The sequence below is a fragment of the Anthonomus grandis genome, unplaced genomic scaffold (genome assembly GCF_022605725.1).
Source record: "Anthonomus grandis grandis unplaced genomic scaffold, icAntGran1.3 ctg00000763.1, whole genome shotgun sequence".
Lineage (NCBI taxonomy): Eukaryota > Metazoa > Arthropoda > Insecta > Coleoptera > Curculionidae > Anthonomus > Anthonomus grandis.
Genome location: NW_026088585.1, coordinates 2526 through 10280, shown reverse-complemented (window position 1 = coordinate 10280; position 7755 = coordinate 2526). Strand labels below are relative to the sequence as shown.

Sequence of the window (7755 nt, the reverse complement as noted above, 5' to 3'; positions counted from 1 at the left end):
TTATCTTTCATTAACTCTTGCAATCTATTGAATGATAAATATCAATATGGCTTTATAAAGAACAGTAGTACACTTGGTGCGGTTGTGGATTTTGTAGACTGTATTTCAATGGCATTAGATAAACAACAAATAGTTATAGCTGTCTTCATAGACCTAAAAAAAGCCTTTGATGTAGTAAGCATAGACATTCTTTTAGACAAATTATTTAAAATGGGATTTAAAAATGTATTGTACAGCTTAATTAAAACATATTTGTATGACAGAAAACAGTACGTAAAGCTTGACAATATTATTAGTGAATGGTTATCTAACACCTACGGGGTACCACAGGGATCCGTTCTTGGACCTCTCTTATATATTCTTTATGTACGGAATCTCAAGTTAGCCAAGCTAAAAGCAAGATATTTTACCTTTGCAGATGACACTGTACTGGTATATGCTGGAACAGATGAAACTTCTTTAACACAACTTATTAATAATGACCTAAAATGTTATCTTAAATGGCTGTTTTCAAATAAATTAAAAATTAACATTGAGAAAACCAAATACATGATATTCAAACAAAAAAATAAGTCAGTCAGCAATAATCTAAATATTAATATTAAAACTGTAGTATTAGAAAAAGTGTCGAATATTAAATATTTAGGTTTGCAAATAGATGAAAATTTAAATTGGTCACTACACTTAAACAAAATTTTTGATAAAACAGTTCCAATGCTATCTGCCTTATATAGGAGTAGAGATTATTTGTCTGAAAAAAGTAAATTTCAAATTTATAATGCCTTCTTTCTCACACATTTTAGGTACCTCTTGCCAGTATGGGGTATGTGCGGTGAAGTTAATTTTAATAAGGCTCAAATTTTGCAAAATAAAATTTTGAAAATTTTGTTTAATTTAATTTTTGATTGGCTTACAAGTTCTAATACAATTTATTCAAATTTAAGTTTAAACAAATTAAAAGTGATATTGGAGATAGAACAATGTAAACTTGTATATAAAATTATAAACAACAGACAAAAAAGTAACATAAATATTATGTTTTACCATAATGTACATAATCATCAAACAAGATCACTAAATAATGTTTATCAAGTTTCTACAAGAACTAACATAGGTTTAAGAAATCCAATTACAGATGCAATTAAAACATTTAATAGTTTACCTCATTGTATAAAAGATATAAATAACTATAGATTTGTTGTTAAAAAATTAAAAGATTTAAAAAATGTTAATTTTTATGTATAAAAAATTATAAGCAACATTGCAACATTTGTTTACTATAGATAATTAATTACTGTTTTGTTATTCTCGGGGCCAGTGTTTTCAAACACTGATTGGAGAAATTGTTAAAACTCGTTATACATTGTTTTATTGTGGTTAAATAAATTGGTTCAAAAAAAAAAAAAACATTTCAAGTATATTTTGGGTATTGACATGAGCCATCTTAGTATTATACTCGATGTTAAAATCACACTCTTCCAGGCCATTCGAGGCACCAAATCACGCTTTAATAATGTATGACGTAACGAATTACAATCTGTTTCAATACACTTTGAACTTTTTAATAGCACATACTACAGCCAAGGTTTCGAACTCATAGTTTTGTTCCTCTTTTGTCGTTGTTTGGTTAAAATACTGAACTCGCTTTTAAAATTTATCTCACTGTTCTTGTAAGAGTATCGCCCCTAAGCTCACTTTACTTGCATCACAATGAACTTCTTTCTTAGCATCTTTATTAGCTAATAATGGTCTTTCAACAAGTATTTTTTTTAAGTTCTGAAAAGCAATTTCTTGTTCCTGATTCCACAGAAAAGTAGAATTTTTACTCGTGAGGCTAGTTAAAGGTGTAGCAATCGATGCAAAACCATAAACGAATTTTCTTAAATAACTCTAAAATAATCCTAACAACCGTCTAACTTCATGGACATCTTTTGGATAAGGGAATTCTGATACTGCTCTTATTTTTTCATAACCTGGCTTTACTCCTTCGCCTGTAATTTCATGTCCTTGGTACTCAATTTGGGTCTGGAGAAAAATTTATTCAGATTACAGATGGCGCTTTGGAGTGAATAGACGTGTGCTCGACAGCTCTAAGAAATTTAAGCTTTTTAATAATATTTAAAGTGTAAGTTTTGTGTGCGCAAGCCGGGGAGAAGTTTTTTTAACCGGATTAAGAGAGGAAATTGAGCCCATGGCCTCTAAATCAGCCACAAGTGTAAAGGAATTAAATAGCCGGGTTGATCAACTGTCAACTGAGTTTAATGTTGGTTTGAGCATGCTCCGAGAACAATTCTCGCAATTTAAAGCTCGCGCCAAGCCAGGAGGATGAACGCTTTAGCCTACGAATATTGACAAATTCCAAAGGGTGATCAATGCATCTCTGCAAAGTCTAACTTTGGACATTAACAATCTAAAAGTCAACGCAGAATGACAAGAAAATAAGCTGCGCAATATGCAGCTTAAATACAATGCGACTGCCTTATAATTCACGGGATACAGGAAGGTAACAAAGATCTTGAATCGGCTGTACAAATATTTAGTGAACGGCTAAAAATTGACCTAAATAAAAACGACATATCTCACTGCGAGCGTATGGGTAAAAAAACACCTGCCTCGCAGAAACGCAGACCAGTTATGGTTCGGTTCTGTCGTAAATGGTCAAGAAATCTAGTGTTTGCAAACAAAAAACTTTTGAAAGGCCCGGGTTATATGGTGACAGAAGTTCTTACTCCCGAGAACCTTAAGGTGTTTAAGTGTGCTCGCGAATCTTATGGAAAATCGGCGTGGTCATATAATGGTTCGGTTTATGCTTTTATCTCAGGTGAGAGGAAACTTATAGGATCTTCTAATGTCCTTTCTTCATAGATTAGCAATGTATTTTAACTTATACTAACTTTACTGCCTCTGTTAGTCACTAAGTTGGTTATCATTATTTTTTTTTCCTCGAGTTATATTTCTTGTTTAATAAGCTTGAATATACATATAAGATTCTGAACATTCATTAATATTATTAATTATTTTGTTCTTAAATGCCCCAGTTCTATTCAACACTTTATACACCTGATAATCATATTAATTGAACATTGAACAAATTGCGTAAATCACGTGCCAATTTAGAAGCGTTTTCTACTGTATGATATTTCGTTTATGTAAGTTACTCTAGTCGTATTTCTTATTATAAAGTAACGTAAAAGCGAGAAAGAGGAACTGAAATAAGAATGTGTGCACGTGTTCTTATTTCACGTATGCACGTGCTCGTATTTCAGCTAGGAGTAGATGCTGAGCCTATTTAGGAATGTAGGGAAAGCTTTGTTTAAGGCGAAATATTAAATATTAATGAGGATAACTTGACATACATAAAATAGAACGTTAATATTGCCGCATCAGATAAAATGCTTCTTATTTGATAATATAGCTTTTAATAATCTGAATAGATACATCAAAGGACTGATTAAGAAAGTTAGGACATTGGAAACTGCAGTGTGTTGTGCAAAAAATAGTTAATGTAATACTAAATATTACAAATTATTAGAAAGAACAAACAAATATTGCAAACTTTACAGCAATGAATGACATTAAGCTAATTAGAAATTATCCTCAGAGTTAGCAAATATACATATTATATAGTTATACAGATATTAATGTAATTCGCCACCGTCTAATCACCTACAGCAGCTCTGTCTTCTTGAGCGTCACTGTGTCACGTAGACCACGATTAAAATATTTTTCCTGTTCGGAAGAGGCTTTGTTAACTGACAGACTAGGACACATCAACATACGGTGGGATTTTTCACAAACAATATGATTGAAAAGGCGTCTACATCTTTAAGATTGATAACCCACTTTTAAGCAATAGAAGCAAGCTTTCTTACTTGATAAAATATTTTTCTTTTTCTTTAGTGACATTTTATTAGCTTTGAAACAAGAGGAAACAATTTCAACTTCTAGCAGACTTTCTCTTCTTAAATTTATCGTCATTAGAACACAACCTGACATCTGACATACGTTCCGTCAATCCAAAAGCAACTGCGGTCAAACTAATCCTCTGTTCATTCTCCACTTCACTACTGAGGAATTCCATTAGTCCTTTTAATCTTAACTATGGAATCAAAGTATGGAACCACCTAAACTAAACAGCTTTCCATAGTAATATAGGGCCATTGTGCTAGTTATCGACCACCTAACCGAAAATTCAACTTCAAGCCCTTGTAAAAACATAACTAAGGGATCTATGGTGACAAAGTCAATAATAGCTAGTCTAATAGCCTGATTATTTGAAATTTAATATTTGTACGTTTTTTACAGTTTATAATCTTTACAATCTAATGGCAAAACTTGAGAAATTAAACACAAACCCGGCGATCAAATTACTTCTGGGAGTCGAGGCCTAGGTTCTCGCAGTGTTCGTTCGTTTTCTTCCTAACGTATTCAAATCCCAATTCCCATCCCTATAAACCACATAAAAATAAACCTCACTCAAAACGCAATCGTTTGAGTGCAATCGCAATACGTTCACACCTCCGCTCGACCTTTTCTTACTAGTCAAAACTTCCGTAGTCTGAGGGGGCGTGGTCTGCTCCGCAGGCTCGCGTCCAATAACATCACACCCAGACCTCATAAATACAAGTAACCAAACCTTAACCCGACCACAGTTCCGACGTGACACTCGCCAGAGTTAGACCTCTGGTGTGCGCTTAGGTACTTTTCGACGCGACGCGATCCGATTCTAATCGAGCGGCTTCGTAGTGTATGTTTTCCTTGTGTTCAGCAAGTGTTCAGTGAAGTGAAGTGTAGTGCGAGACCAGAAGAGTCATGTTCAGCGGCGACGAGTCCGACCGCAGCAGGTCACCTCTGAGCCATGAAGAGAGACCCAGCCATAGCCGTCGAGAGATGGACTATGACAGGGCATCTCTGCTCCAGGCGAACCTGGCCTCCCAAGAACGGCTAACAGCGCATTTCCAGGAATGCCTGGAAAAACAAGCCGCCCAATCCGCGAAAAGGGAAGCCCGTCAGCTGCAACTGTCCCTGGAACGGGAAGCGCGAATGCAGCAAACCATCAATGAGTTGACCGAAGAAATAAGGCAGCTCCGACGTCAACTCACCGAAAAATCGGGTAAGTCGCATGATCCAATTTCTCGGGATATTAATATTTCTACCCCCGCCTCAACCCCTGTCATTCCCTCTGCTAACACTCCGGTAGCAGCTGCCCCCTCCGCCCTTGAAACCACCCCAGCAGAGGTATCTGTCTCCGTAATGGAGACAGAACCCACTGCAAACCCTTCTCCTTCCAAAGAGGATGACGACGATTTCGTCGTCGTCATCCTCTTTGGAAGGAAGGAACTCTGCCCCCTCCCCTAAAGAGCATCCCCAAATCCCAGCCGCCACAAAAACCCCTACAGCCACGTCATCAGGCGCCAGACCTGTTTTCAGAAACCAGCCCCCTTCCCAACCCGCCCCACAAGCCCCTAAAAGGGAAAAAATCCCACCGATCGTCTTACGAGACAAAACTAGGTACGATCAAATAACTGCTCACCTAAACCAGTTAAAATTAATTTTGGTCATACCGTCAATATACGTGACGGTATCAAAATCCACCCACAAACCATCGATGATTATCGTAGAACCCAGTCTTTCCTTGAAAACCACAAGGAGCAATTTCATTCCTTGTCCCTCCCTGAAGAGAAAAGATTATACGTAGTACTTAGAGGAGTCCTTGAGCACTGGTCGTCTGAAAAAGTTGCTGACAACTTAAAAGAACAAGGCTTCCATCCGATTACTGTTTCGCGTTGGTATAACGCCAACAGAAAACCAGTTCCAATGGTATTGGTTGTCCTCCCAAGGGAAGAAAAAGAAATCTTCCAAAAAGTCCAAGCGCTTGGAGCCATGAGAATACGTGTCGAAGCCCAAAGGGCCAAGACACGTAGCACTCAATGTCACAGGTGTCAATTATTTGGTCATGGTCAATCTCGCTGTAACGCACACCCAAAATGTGTAAAATGCGGCAAAGACCATCTGTCGCAAGAATGCAAAAAACCTCTCTCCACTCCCCCGTCATGCGCCAACTGTGGCGGTGTCCACACCGCGTCATATCAGGGTTGCCCCAGGAACCCGAAACAAATCGTCAAAGCCCGTGCTCCAACAGCCACCCTTTCAACCCCCAACTTCAAATGGGGACAGCAAAACAACGCCAAACTTGCTGCTCCTGCCCCCGCCCCCCTTCCTGCGACCACCCCAACTAACGGTTCGTCTCCCGATCAACACCAAATGTTCGCCGCCTTTATGTCTAATATGCAACAGCAATTTATGCAGCTGATGCAGTCATTCTCCCCTGCTCACCAACTCGCTTAATGGCTAACGCCCCTCGCTTCAAACCTTCGATCTTAAAAATCGCCTCTGTCAATAATAACAGTATTGGCAGAAAAAAGGCGGAAATCCAAAGGTTCCTCGAAGATCACGCCCTTGACGTTCTTCTGATTCAAGAGACGTTCTTAAAGCCCCAACACCGTTTCTCCCTAGCTAATTACAATGTCATAAGAAGTGACAGGCTAGACGAGAGAGGTGGTGGGACTCTAATAGCTATCAAAAAATCAGTCCACCACTTTCACTCACCAAACCCGGATCCAACCCTTGAATCCACATTTGTAACTATAGAAATGAGTAGCGGCCCTATACTGGTTGGGTCGATTTACGCACGCCCCAATAGGGAAATAACACGGGTTCAAATAGTAAACCTCTTCTCCCCTGTCACCCCCATCCTGGTAAAAGGCGACTTAAACGCCAAACACCTTGACTCGGGATGCAGGCGCCAAAATCCTAAGGGTCTCCTCGTACAGGAAATGGCAGAAACTATTCCATTTAATGTATGGCCCCCCCAGGAACCCACTTACGTCTCGTCAAATGGTGCACCAGATATACTCGACATGTTCTTCTTTAAAAATATTCCCATGCCTACGCAAGTCTGCGTATTACACGAACTCTCGTCCGATCACCTCCCCATCTACATGGAATTAGGTCACTCGTCAAATAACCCCATCCCTCCCAGCCCCAGATTCTTCACAAACTGGGCAGCTTACAGGAATCACCTCCCATCTTGCCCCCCGGTCCCCCCTATTAACGACCCCCCTTCTCTCGAAGGCGCCATAAACAGGTTAACACAAAACATATCTGAAGCTTTATCATCAGCTAAGAGAGAGCTCCCAAGGAATTTCAATAAAACACACATCCCAGACGATATAAGAGAGGAAATAAGACGTCGAAGCCGTCTTAGAAAACTCGCTATAAGATCTGGCGATCCGTTCGTAAAACAACAGTACTACCGCGCAAATCGACGAGTACAATCACTTCTGGAAGACTTTAACTCTGAGAGATGGGATCAAAAACTCGACGATATTGAAAAAAATATTGAATATCCTTCGGAGCTTTTCCGCCTCGCAAAAAATCTGGTTAAAGGGGGGAGGAAACCCCTCCCGTTCATTAACCACAATAACACCAAAATATCCGACCCGCAACAAAAGGTTAAGGTCTTCGCAAATTCACTTGAAGGGCAATTTTCCCCAAACCCCCCAAAAAACCCTGCAATGGCTCTTAGCATCTCAAATGCTGTCCAAACAGCCCTTCAAGCCCCTACCACAGTCCCGATACCCCAGGTAACCCAAGTCGAAATCAGTGGAATAATTAAAGCCACTAAAAATAAAAAAGCACCCGGCGCGGATTGCATCAGCAATCCAGCTTTAAAACATCTTGTCGACACTCAGG

At 39.1% G+C, this 7755-nt stretch overlaps 1 long non-coding RNA gene across 1 annotated transcript; it reads right to left on the bottom strand.

Moving 5' to 3' along the window:
- On the bottom strand, nt 1-881 carry LOC126749792 (uncharacterized). Its single transcript, XR_007665354.1, has 2 exons — nt 411-881; nt 1-153 (listed from the first exon to the last, which is right to left on the bottom strand). It is a non-coding gene; the product is annotated as an uncharacterized LOC126749792 (long non-coding RNA).
- Nucleotides 882-7755: the final 6874 nt, after the last annotated feature.